General features: G+C 40.6%; 1 pseudogene; it reads right to left on the bottom strand.

Annotated features, from left to right (window-relative positions):
• LOC112866365 (cytochrome c oxidase assembly protein COX14-like) overlaps positions 1-12,867 on the bottom strand; it is a 28,645-nt pseudogene extending 15,778 nt beyond the window's left edge.
• Between the last annotated feature and the right edge of the window lie 465 nt (positions 12,868-13,332).

Raw genomic sequence — 13,332 nt, 5'->3', positions numbered from 1 at the left:
TTCAATTTGATCAGGATGTTTATTATCATGTTTTTAACAACAGCAACGAAACAAAAGATGTTTGTCCATACTTTACAATACACAATGACCAGTCAACTACCCCCCCCCCTTGTTATGCTATGCATTACCTATTTTGTTCTAATGAAAATAGCTCTAATGAGAATAGCTCTTTCTAAGGCTATTGGGAAGGGGGGATTCTCCTGAATGGAACAAAAATCTGGCATGGCACCATTCTTTGGATTCTGTAGAGAGGGTGTCCTCATTAATAAATGCAAATGAGAGATCATATTCTCTTTAATAAGCGGATTCAATAATACTCTGCCCATTGGCTTCTGGATTTCTTTTTTTCTTTTTCTTTTTCTTTTTTTTTTTTAAGATTTATTTATTTTTGAGAGAGAGAGGGCAAGCAGGGAAGGGGAAGTAGAGAGGACAGAAGATACGAGGCAGACTCCATGCTGACAGCAGTGAGCTCAATGTGGGGCTCGAACTCACAAGCTGTGAGATCATGACCTGAGCTGAAGTCGGACGCTCAGCCGGCTGAGCCACTTAGGTGCCCCTCTGGATTTCTAAGTGTGAATTCCTCTGGATTTCTAAGTGTGAATTCCTAACTGCCTGCTAGGACAGTGCGACAGAACTCCTGAATAACAAGGTGAACAAACAAATGCAAAGTCAATTTCCAGTCAAACCAGTAGGAGGGGAAACCCCAACAGAAAGATCACTTTCAATATGCAGGAGGTTTCAGAGGGCTGGAAAAAGATCCAGAGAGGATTTTTGAGGGAACGCTGAGCAGCTGACATTCAGTCTTCAGCTGACTAACCGGGCAGTTTTGTCCTGCTGACTTGAATAGCTTTGTGAATTAGGGAGAGTTTGCAGCTTTTCTGACTCTTGCAGGTTACTGATTCATCAGACTGCCTTTCTATACCAGCCACTTGTTTTCCACTCTCTAATCTTCCTCCTACCCCATGTGACAGCGCACACTCCATATTTTAGCTCCTTGGCCATAAGAAACCAGCAAGGCACATTCAAGTGACCATAGCTACAAGGCCCCTGTGGCAGATACTGTTGGCTGCCTTCCCAAGGTCATACCTCCTCTCCCGCCTTCCTCGCTGGCAGGACCGCCTCCCACAGTAGGGGCAGACAATGCTGAGTAGTTGCATTCTCAGCCTCTCTTGTGACCTTAGTCCTGGCCTGTGACATAAGGGCAAGTCTGTTGGGAATTTCTGGGAAAGAAAAAGAAGTTTCTCCATACTTCCCTCCCCAGTCTTTCTGGTTTTGCTGTGATTGCATAGAAGGGGTGAAGCTTGAATGTCAGAGGACCATCTTGTGACAGTGGTCAAGAAATTGCATGGGTACCTGGGTGGCTCAGTCAGCTAAGTGTCTGACTTCAATTTAGGTCATGATCTTGCTGTTTGTGAGTTCAAGCCCCACGGCAGGCTTTGTGCTCGTAGGGCGGAGCCTGCCTGGGATTCTCTCTCCCCCTCCTTCTCTGACCCTTCCCCATTGTGCTCTTTCTCTCAAAGTAGAAATTAAAAAATGTATATATTTTAAAAAAAATTTTTAAATTAAAAAAAAAAAGAAATGCAGAAAAGCCAGCTTAGAGATCTTTGAACTTCTGTTTTGTGCCAAAAATAAGTTATTTTTTAAATTATTTTTTAAATGTTTATTTTATTTTTAAGAGAGAGACAGAGAGAGCGAGCACGAGTCGGGGAGGGGCAGAGAGCAAGGGAGACACAAAACCCAAAGCAGGCTCCAGACTCTGAGTTGTCAGCACAGAGCCTGACTCGGGGCTTGAATCCACCAACCGTGAGATCATAACCTGAGCCAAAGTCAGACACTCAGCCGACTGATCCACCCAGGTGCCCCTAAAAATAAGTTGTGTTTAAAGCCACTTTAATTTTTATTTATTATTTTACTTCCACCCAAAAGCACCTTTACTAATTTCTTTTTACTATTTTTTTTTTAATTTAAATTTTATTTTATATTTAAGTAAACTCTATACCCAACCTGGTGCTTGAACTCATGACCCGAGATCAAGAATTGCTGGCTTCACTGACTGAGCCAGCCAGATGCCCCTAATATTTATTCTTAATATCAATATAGCTTGCCAACGTGAACAGACAGATTCTGTGATGATTCGAATTGCCTTTCAGACAGTTCATGGTATCTACTTGGTTATTTCTCAATCTAGTTTCTTTGATGCTATAGAAAAACAGTCTTCGACCAAAGGTATACAATGCCGTTTATTGAACTTTAAGTAAAATCTGAATGGAACAATGGTCTGTGAAACAATGGCTTATCCTTCATGACAAAATTCACCCACCGCAACACTAAGTCAATTTTGATATTTCTTTGTCTTTGATACTTCTGTACATATAAGGCAGAATGCCCGTGGACATAAAAAATGTTTCTCAGAAAAGATGTATTTTTTTTTTCAACATTTATTTATTTTTGGGACAGAGAGAGACAGAGCATGAACAGGGGAGGGGCAGAGAGAGAGGGAGACACAGAATCGGAAACAGGCTCCAGGCTCCGAGCCATCAGCCCAGAGCCCGACGCGGGGCTCGAACTCACTGACCGCGAGATCGTGACCTGGCTGAAGTCGGATGCTTAACTGACTGCGCCACCCAGGCGCCCCAAAGATGTATTTTTTTTTTATCATTGTGGGTAAAATAGCTCGTGGAATGTAACATGGAAAAGATGAGAATCATAGCTACCAAGAGCTGCAAATAGTGATAGAAATTCAAAAAGAAAAACCAAAATTGATGTCCGTATTTTGTTCACACGACTCATTCTCATATAACCACAAATTATAATAAAAATACCAGTTTTTAAACCTGGAGTTTTGTGGTCACCTTAGGAATGTTAGCAAAAGAAATCTTTGCATCTATTTTCAGCTAGGAAATTTGGCAAAACCTACTGTCTCCCATAAGCATCACAATTATTCGCTTAGTCAGAAGAATAAAATATGGAAAGGATATTGAATGTGTTTGGGAATTGGCTTCAGAGTCAGAGCTCTCTCTCCTGAGGTCATCGCTGAAGTCACGTGGAAAAAGTCACGGTAATCTACCGACTGAGCCACCTAGGTGCCCTGCAGTAGATATTATTGACAGCACGTGAATCTCCCTGTGAGCTTGGAAAATTTGAGTTAACCCCCCAGCAGCATATGGGGTTATATCACTAAGGAGTAGGCTCAACTGTTGGCCGCAGAGACCCAAGTATAGTGGTTTAAACATATTGTCTATTAGCTCTTTTAAAATACATCCAAACGGTACAAACTCCCATGACAGTAAAAATAGAGTTGAAGGTGCGCCTGGGTGGCTCAGTCGGTTGGGCGGCCGACTTCGGCTCAGGTCATGATCTTGCAGTCCGTGAGTTTGAGCCCCGCGTCGGGCTCTGTGCTGACAGCTCAGAGCCTGGAGCCTGTTTCGGATTCTATGTCTCCCTCTCTCTGACCCTCCCCTGTTCATGCTCTGTCTCTCCCTGTCTCAAAAATAAATAAAACGTTAAAAAAAAAAAAATAGAGTTGAAGCAAAGATAGCTTTTCCTCTAGGGAGAAAAAGCATAAAATGTGTAGACCCAAACCTGTATTTGGTTCTACCTCTGGTACTTACTAGCTACACTGCCTCAGGCAAGCTGCTCTCTGAGCCCTAATTTTCTCTTGAATAAATGGGAAGAAAAAAATGTGCCCGGCAAAATTATTGTGCCGATTAAATGAGATAATAAGTGGGAGCTTTTTTATAACATATCTGCTGGAAAATGATTTTTTAAAAATATTTACTTACATTAGAGAGAGAGACAGACAGGGTGCAAGTGGGGGAGGGGTAGAGAGAGGGAGGCAGCATCCTAAGCAGGCATCAAGCTCCAAGCTATCAGCACAGAGCCCTACGTGGAGCTTGAACCCACAAGCCATGAGATCATGACTTGAACTGAAGTTGGATGCTTAACCAAGTGAGACGCCCAGGTGCCCCTGGAAGATGATTTTAAAAGAAGAGTCCACCAGGGGCATCTAGCTGGCTCAGCTGGAGGGGCATGGGACTCTCGATCTCAAGGTCATGAGTTCAAGCTCCACATTGGATGTAGAGGTTACTAAAAAAAGTAAATAAACTTAAAAACAATAAAAATAGGGGCGCCTGGGTGGCTCAGTCAGTTCGCTTCTGACTTTGGCTTAGGTCATGATCTCACAGTCTGTGAGTTCGAGCCCCACATCGGGCTCTGTGCTGGCAGCCTGGAGCCTGCTTCGGCTTCTGTGTCTCCCTCTCTCTGCCCCTCCCCTGCTCATGCTCTGTCTCTCTCTGTCTCAAAAATAAATTTAAAAACATTAAAAAAAATTAAAAAAATAAAAAAATAAAAATAAAAAAATAAAAAAGGAGTCCACTGAAAAATAGAAAATAAAATAAGTAAAGTAAGAAAAATAAAAAATAAAAAAATAAAAAATAAAAAAAATTTAAAATAATAAAATAAAATAAAATAAAATAAAATAAAATAAAATAAAATAAAATAAAATAAAACAAAATAAAATAGTCCAGGACTGAAGCTGCACTTAGAAGATCTTCTAAGGATCAGCACTTCATGTTGAAAGCAAAACTAATTGGTTCTATGATCTCAAAATTATCTGCAATGGGCTGTTGACTAGTCAGCACCAGGTGCTCTTGTTTCTTTCTGGGAGGCCCAGAACTTTTTCTGCCAGAGTGGTCAAGTTCTCTGTGACGGTTAATTTTATGTCACCTTGGCTGGGCCGTGGTGCTCAGATATGTGATCAAACATTCTAGATGTTTCTGTGAGGATGTTTGGGATGAGATTAGCATTTAAACTGGTATATTTTGCATAAGAGATTGCCTTCCATTATGTGGGTGGGCCTCATTTAATTAGTTAAAGGCCTGAAGAGAACAAAAGACTAACCTCCTCCAGGCAAGAGGGAATTCTGGCAGCAGAGGGACTTTGGATCTGAACTACAACATCAAGCCTTTCCTGGGCAATCAGTCCGACGATCTTTGGACTTGAATTGCAGATTTTGAACTTGCCAGTCTCCATAATTACTTGAGCCAATTTCTTAAGATAAAGCCTTTTCTCTCTCTGTTGTGTGTGTGTGTGTGTGTGTGTGTACTAAACTTTCTCCAGCAGTCTCAAAATTTTGTTTTCTGTGGTGCCTGGGTGACTCAGTCAGTTTAGCATTCGACTTCAGCTCAGGTCATGATCTCATGGTTCACGAGTTCGAGCCCCACATCAGGCTCTGAGCTGAACCCTCAGAGCCTGGAGCCTGCTTTGGATTCTGTGTCTCCCTCTCTCTGCCCCTCTCCCACATGTACTCTCTCTCTCTGTCTCTCTCTCTCAAAAAATAAACTTAAAAAAAAAATGACCCCTCTTGAGATGTGTCATTAAAACATCACTGTATTTGAACATCCAGATGGCCAACTGACACATGAAAAAAAATGCTCAACATCAATCATCATCAGGGAAACACAAATCAAAACCACAATGAGATACCACCTTATACCTGTCAGAATGGCTAACATTAACAACTCAGGCAACAACAGATGTTGGTGAGAATCCAGAGAAAGAGAATCTCTTTTGCACTGCTGGTGGGAATGCAAGCTGGTGCAGCCACTCTGGAAAACGGTATGGAGGTTCCTCAAAAAAATAAAAATAGACCTACCCTACGACCCAGCAATTGCACTACTAGGCATTTACCCACGGGATACAGGTGTGCTGTTTCGAAGGGACCCGTGCACCCCCATGTTTATAACAGCACTATCAACAATAGCCAAAGTATGGAAAGAGCCTAAATGTCCATCGATGGATGAATGGATAAAGAAAATGTGATACACACACACACACACACACACACACACACACACACACACAATGGAGTATTACTCGGCAATCAAAAAGAATGATATCTTGCCATTTGCAACTACATGGATGGAACTGGAGGGTATTATGCTAAATGAAATTAGTCAGAGAAAGACAAAAATCATATGACTTCACTCATATGAGGACTTTAAGAGACAAAACAGATGAACATAAGGGAAGAGAAGCAAAAACAATATAAAAACAGGGAGGAGGACAAAACAGAAGAGACTCTTAAATATGGAGAGCAAACAGGGTTACTGGAGGGGTTGTGGGAGGGAGGATGGGCTAAATGGGTAAGGGGTATTAAGGAATCTACTCCTGAAATCATTGTTGCACTATATGCTAACTGACTTGGATGTAAACTAAAAAAATAAATTAAATGAACATTTTTAAAGAAGAAAAAAAAATCACTGTATTTGATATCACAAGATAATGACCCAATACCAAGAATATCGGTTATAATGAGCCTCTGTTAGGATGGTTAAATGGGGAAAGAATGAACTTTTAGCTGGGTATAACTGTGCCTTGCCTATTCCAGCCTTGTTAAGGACAGACAATGCCTTCACACATAAAGTAGGGGTAATATAAGTAAAGTATTATATTAACTATATGTTTTATTCATACTACTTTTCAATATTAAGCTGGTGATTTCCTGGAATGCTTATGAATGTGCATATTAATTGCATTTCTAAAAGTGTTCTGCAGATTTTAAAACACAATTTATTAGCAAATATAGTCCACAGCCACAAATACTAACTACTTCCAACTGTGAATGTGTCAATTCATCATTCCTTGACACTTTTTCATCACACATTTTAGAATGGCATTCTCAGTGTTTGGTTGGAAAAACTTCATGTTGGTGCTAAAATAAAATTATTGAGCATGAATGTGATTTTCCTATTATAAAATATAAAATTATACATGTAATGATGACTCACTTATACAGGCAAACTAGAGTTTTATGTAGAAGAGAAAGAAGTGATATCTTCATTTATTATTTCTCTACTGTGAAATATGTATTTTGTGACTATATGCAGGCCTTTAGATTATAAAGTAATAATTAATTTCCCACTAACTATAATAGATGTCTTTTGTGCATTTAGGTGTTTTTGATCACTTAAAGCTTACCGCTTTATTTTTAACTTTTGCATTCTAAACAGCTGAAATATTTTTTTTTATTAACTGAAATGGTTTTATGAATTGTCTCGTTAATCTTCATAATACTACCCAGAGCAAAATTGGGAATCAGTCATAGTTTGGGGGGAACACAATGTTAATGTAACATTATTTATATTTATTAATATAAGTATATATGTTATATGTAAAATACACATCTACTCTGAGTATGCTTAGTTCTTCACATTTTTACTTAAACACAGGATAAGTAACAGAGCCAAGTAAATGAATGTCTTTTATTCATTTTTATGCCATTGGTAACTCACATGTAAAACTTAGTGTTTATGAAGCTCTAAAGACCCTGATGATTAAATTTATATAAAACATACACAAAATAGGACTATATTTTCCCTATGTATATAAATGCATAGAAAAATCTGGAAGGATACATGCTTACCTGATAAAAATGAACACTTCTGGGGAAGTAGGGCTGGCATCAGGATGGAGGTAATGTTCTAAGAGGATTTTAGTTTTGTCTATAGTGTATATATAATTTACGATTTTAATAATTAAAAGATTTTTTTAAATGAAAATTTTTAATGTGATTGATTGCTAGCAGTTTATTTGTCATGCCCATTACCTGAGTCCCTATAATCCTACATTCATAGGTCACTAGATGACCCCGGCCATCTAGTGCATGGATATGTAGACTCTTCATCACAAAGGAATGGGCATTGTAGAGATTTGTTCTACACGAGGCTCCTGCATACATAGATGTTAGCTGAGAAAGAATAATTAACACATCTCTCTCTCTCTCTCTCTCTCTCTCTCTCTCTCTTAAGGCTCTGTTTGCAGGTTTGTTGAGAATAATCATGGTTTAAATAACAGTTATGTATTCAATGTCTATTCTTTTTTTTTAATTTTTTTAATGTTTATTTATTGTTGAGAGAGAGAGACAGAGTGCGAGTGGGGGAAGGGCAAAGAGAGAGGGAGACACAGAATCTGAAGCAGGCTCCAAGCTCTGAGCTGCCAGCACAGAGCCTGACGTGGGGCTTGAACCCACAAACAGTGAGATCATGATCTGAGCCAAAGTCGGATGCTTAACCGACTGAGCCACCCGGGGGCCGCTCAATGTCTCTTCTGTGCCAGGACCAGGGTAGACACTGGACATCCAAAGAGGCATAAAAGTGATCGTGCCCCTAAGGACAGGTGGAGAGACTGGGGAGACATACATAAAAGAATACAAATACAGTACATATGGTGAAAGAAAAGCTAATGAACATCTGAGCCCAGTGAATGGGGAACACACGGGATGGGGTAACAAATGGTGCTGAGGACTGAGGTGAAGAAGGAATTGGGAAAGAGTTGTAGTGATAGTTAGATGGATTCTTGAAACATAAGAAGGCAAACAAGAAAATCGGCACGACCAGGAAAAGAATTGTTAAACTCCCTAATCAAAGATCACTAGGGGAACCTGCTGATCGTCCAAAACTGGGTCTACACATAGTGAGCAAGTCACAGTACCACCATTAGGGCATCTCAAAAGGTAGGAGTTAAGGAAGGTTGCTTACTTAGAAGTTGCCATTTTTCATCAGATGGGTCTTACTTAGGTGGCAGCTGGTAAGTGTGGTCTGAGCAGAATTTGGTGAGAATTTGTAAATGAGGTGAGCTGTTGAAAGAGCCAGTGGTCTCATTGATAGAGTACATGAGCCAAATTCATTGTTGATCTCTGGTCTCACTTAGAAGATGTGAATCAGAAGGAGCTGGGGTTCAATCAGTTCCATCTTAGAGAGTGTGCGTGGCATGTTTAGCATATACGGGTTAGCACAGTAGAGTTTTGTGATCATGATGCATTTTTCAAGTCACATTTCGGTGTCATCTTAGGACCTATTCATGCAAATGTACAGGACGTGAAAGGCCATGGCCTGATTACAAATGTCGCACGAAAGTAATTACTGAGATTGGGTGTCAGCCTCAGGGCCAAACAGTGCTAAGCGTTTTCTGTTCCTCATTATCTAGCAAGTCCCTGGGTCTTTCCTGGTAGCAGGTCAGCCATGGCTTCGTGTGTGGCAGGAGGGCAAGAACAGGTCTGTGAGCATTCTGATATCAGAGACAGAGAGATGTGTCCGGACAGGTTGCCAAAAGGAGGAAGGCCTGGGATGAGGATCTTAAGCCAATAAAAGAGAGAATAAGGAATAAAGCTTAAGGTGAACAAGTGGGATTCTTGGCGATGTGGTTACATATAACACCAGAGACCAAGAAGACGGTCAAAAATCCACACACCAGATAAGAACTAGATGGTCTTCCAAATCTAAAACTTAATGTACCAAAATCATAAAGAAAGGGGGGAAAAGCATAAAGGTGGAAAAGGCCGAGGTAGAACAATCGGACATAAGGATAAGGAGGTGGTCATAAAATATACAACATTTTATCAAGGGCGACTTGATACTCACTGATTGCAACGTCCCCCGATGGGTGGTCATCTGCCCCCTCTATGAACTACTTTGAAAGAGGCCATATACTTGTGTGTGCGTGTGGACAGTTTTAATCATTATCTGAGCTGAAACTGCATCATCTGTAATTTCTGCTCTTTATTTCTGCCTCGGCCACTGTACAGCATATATCTTGTCTTCCACCCAAGAGGCCTGCATGTTTTTGAAGAAAGTAATCAATGTTATCAACTCACCAAAGTGTTCCTTCTTCCTGGCTGACGTCCATTTAAAAAATTCCTTTCTGGGGCACCTGGGTGGCTCAGTTGGTTAAGCGTCCGACTTGGTTTTGGCCCAGGTCATGATCTCACTGTCAGTTTGAGCCCCGCGTCCGGCTCGGTGTTAACAATACAGAACCTGCTTGGGATCCTCTCTCTCTGCCCCTCCTGCATTCTCCCTCTCTCTCTCCCAAGATAATTAAATAAACTTTAAAAATAAAATTAAAAAAATTCCTTTCGTTTTTATTCTGATATTCTGTGCACAGAGAAATATTATGTACAGATAGGAATAAATTGTAAACGTATGTATAACTTTTGACTTCTTATAGTTTTGATATTAATAGATATTTTCATAGCTCATACATTTTTTACTTTAGGATACTTTTAGATGGATAAGAAAGTTACAGTAATATTATAGAGTTTCCATTTATCCCATACCTCACTTTTCTGTTATTAACATTTACTAAGGTACATTTGTCATAGAAAATGAACCGATATTATTAACTAAAGTCCACACTTTGTTCATTTCCTTTAGTTTTTATCTAATGTCTAAAAGTCCATTTTTCACATGCCAGATTTCTAATCCTGGTCAAAGAGGTGAACAAAAATAAGAAAAGCTGGGGCAACCTCATGGACAGATGTGAGGTTCACACCCAGGAGACTATTGAGTAAAAGCTATAAACTTTATTAAATTAACTCATTTAATCCTCCCAACAATTTAGGAGGTAGGTGCTCTCATTATCTCCACCTTAAAAAAATTTTTTTTTAATCTTTATTTAGTTTTGAGAGAGAGACAGTGTGAGCAGGAGAGAAGGAGATACAGAATCGGAAGCAGGCTCCAGGCTCTGAGCTGTCAGCACAGAGCCTGACGTGGGGGTTGAACTCACGAACTGTGAGATCACGACCCAAGCCAAAGTCTGACCCTTGAATGACTGAGCCACCCAGGTGCCCCTCATTATCTCCGTCTTTAAGAGGCTCGAAGAGATAAACTTACCTTCCCAGAGTCACATTGAGCCAAACCTCCAGTCCGAGTGTGTCTGACTCAGCAGCATAGCTCTGTCCCTCACTGGTATATTTCCAAAAAAAAAAAAAAAAAAAAAAAAAGGTATTCTGTGTCTGGAATCCATGATCCACTCATTGTTCAGATAAGATGGCAACATGAGGGCCATTTAGCCATCTTCTACCTGTGGATTTACTTATTTAACACACATAAAAAAATGTTTTTACCTCCTACTATGGAGAAGAAATGGCTGTATTTTGTAGGAGGGACTTTGGACAGAAGCAAAGACTAGGGAGACGGGTCCCGATGGTAACCATGAGTGTGAAATGTAAACATTTTAGTAGTCAAATTCTTTACTGCAATTGACAGGCTTCCGAGAACAATAAATGTAGGGAAATTTTGTTTAATCATGTGATTGGAGTTGGCAATAACGAATGCCCCTAAATAGAAAATCAATAGTATCCAGGTCCATAAATGTATTATTTCTACTTCTGTCTAAAGTGAATAGGACATTTATCAAGGGTCAGAGGTAAACAGGTGATGCTTATGAACCTCAACGTTGAGAACCACTGGCTTACTAAGTTCTATGTGAATGAGAGATTGTATAAAAGAAAGTCCTTTTTAAATCTTTGGATATAAATTGTCCACTTAATTGTTCATATAATGTAATTGTAGTATGGTAAACACGTAGTGATAATGTCAGCCACCATTTATTGGGCCTTAAGTGCCTGACATTCATTTTCTCATTTCATCTTCAAAGGCTCTGTTAGGAAGGTATTCTAAACACAATCCCACAAAGAGTGAACTGAAGCTTAGAAAGATTAAGCACTTAATGTCAGTAATTTAATACTGAGCCAAGGTTTGAGCCTGGGTCTGTTTGATGCCTGGATGGGGCCTGTGGTTTTGCCTGTGGTTCTGCCTGTGGTTCACCTGCTCAAACAGGAGCCTTAGGAGTTGGGGAAAATGTGATGACCAGTGGTCGACCTTGAGGTTCACCCTCTACGTTTTAGAAATGAAGATGTCCTTCAGAGAAGAAACAGAAATGTCCAGCTAGTCCTGGGATGTAATAATGTGCCATGGTATGAAGGTTCTTTGGTCCAGATGCCAGCTAAGCTTTGGGGCACCTGGGTGGCTCAGTCAGTTTAAGTGACTGGCTCTTGATTTTGGCTCAGGTCATGATCTCAGCTCAGGTCATGATCGCACAGTTCGTGAGCTTGAGCCCCGCATGGAGTTCTGCACTGGCAGCATGGAGCCTGCTTGGGACTCTCTGTTTCACTCTCTCTCTGCCCCTCCCTTGCTTGCACGCTCTCTCTCTCAAATATAAATAAATAAACTTAAAAAAAGAAGAAGAAGAAGAAGCTAAGTTTCTCCTATGTGTGGATTGATGAGTTATATGATTTATTCCCATAAACCTATAATACGGTTTGTTCACATCGATAGGGCAACCTGTTGGATATATCCAGGTATGAAAAAATGAACTTTACCTACCCATGAGGGTAGGAGGAATGTAAAAAAGAATGGGGAGATGGAAACATAATACACAGGGAGAAGAAGGAAGACAATACGAGGTGGTTTTGAAACCATCCAGCTTTGTCTTCCTATACTGAATAATGATGATAATAACACTTTTTATTTTTATTATTTATTTTTAAAAAATTTTTTAACATTTATTTATTTTGAGAGACAGAGTGTGAGAGGGGGTGGGGCAGAGAGAGAGGGAGACCAAATCTGAGGCAGGCTCCAGGCTCGAGCTGTCAGCACGGAGCCTGACGCGGGGCTCGAACTCATGAACCACGAAATCATGACCTGAGCTGAGGTCGGCCGCTTAATGGACTGAGCCACCCAGGCGCCCCATGTATTTTTTATTTTTTAAGTGTTTATGTATTTGTTTTTGAGAGAGAGAGGGCACAAGCAGGGGAAGGGCAGAGAGAGAGAAGGAGACATCGAATCTGAAACAGGCTCCAGGCTCTGAGCGGTCAACCCAACACAGGGCTTGAACCCACAAACTGCGAAACCATGACCTGAGTCAGAGTCAGATGTTTAACCCACTGAGCCCCCCAGGCATTCCAGCAAACGTTTTTTAAATTGAATTAGAGCTGGCATACCATGTTACAGTTTCAGGTGGCCCATTTAGGTCCACAAGTCTATACAACATGCTACGCTCACCGCAGATGTAGCCATCATCGGTCACCATACGACACTACTACAATATCATTCACTGTATTCTCTCTGTTGGCAAATACTTTTTGAGTACTTACCACATGCAAGCATTTACATGAGCACTTTGCAACTCTACCCAGTCCATGCCATATAGATAGACAAAATAGGGTTGGAAGAGGTACAACGTTCTCCCAAAGCCAGTCATGCCTGTCCGACTCAAAAGCTTAGAAAGTGTGACATTTCTTAATCTATGTACGTATCACCCATGGTTCCACCACGGGTCTTTCACACCCTCCTCCAAGAAGGCATTGGAAATAAAGGTGTGGAGAGAAGGTCTGTGGAAGATATGATGTAGAGTTTCTCTGGACAGGACTCTGAGAGAGGGTGTGGGACAGGGCAGTTGAGAGCTTGGCACAGTTTGGCTCCTGTAGGGTTGGAAATATGTACTCTGTTAGCTTGACTCTAACTATGAACTTTGTGTTTTCCTTGCTTGTGTTTC

Source organism: Puma concolor, chromosome A2, assembly GCF_028749965.1.
Source record: "Puma concolor isolate L17-30 chromosome A2, mPumCon1.1.hap2, whole genome shotgun sequence".
In the NCBI taxonomy this organism is placed as follows: domain Eukaryota; kingdom Metazoa; phylum Chordata; class Mammalia; order Carnivora; family Felidae; genus Puma; species Puma concolor.
Note: the sequence above shows the minus strand (reverse complement) of the source record. Positions and strands in the feature narration are given on the sequence as shown.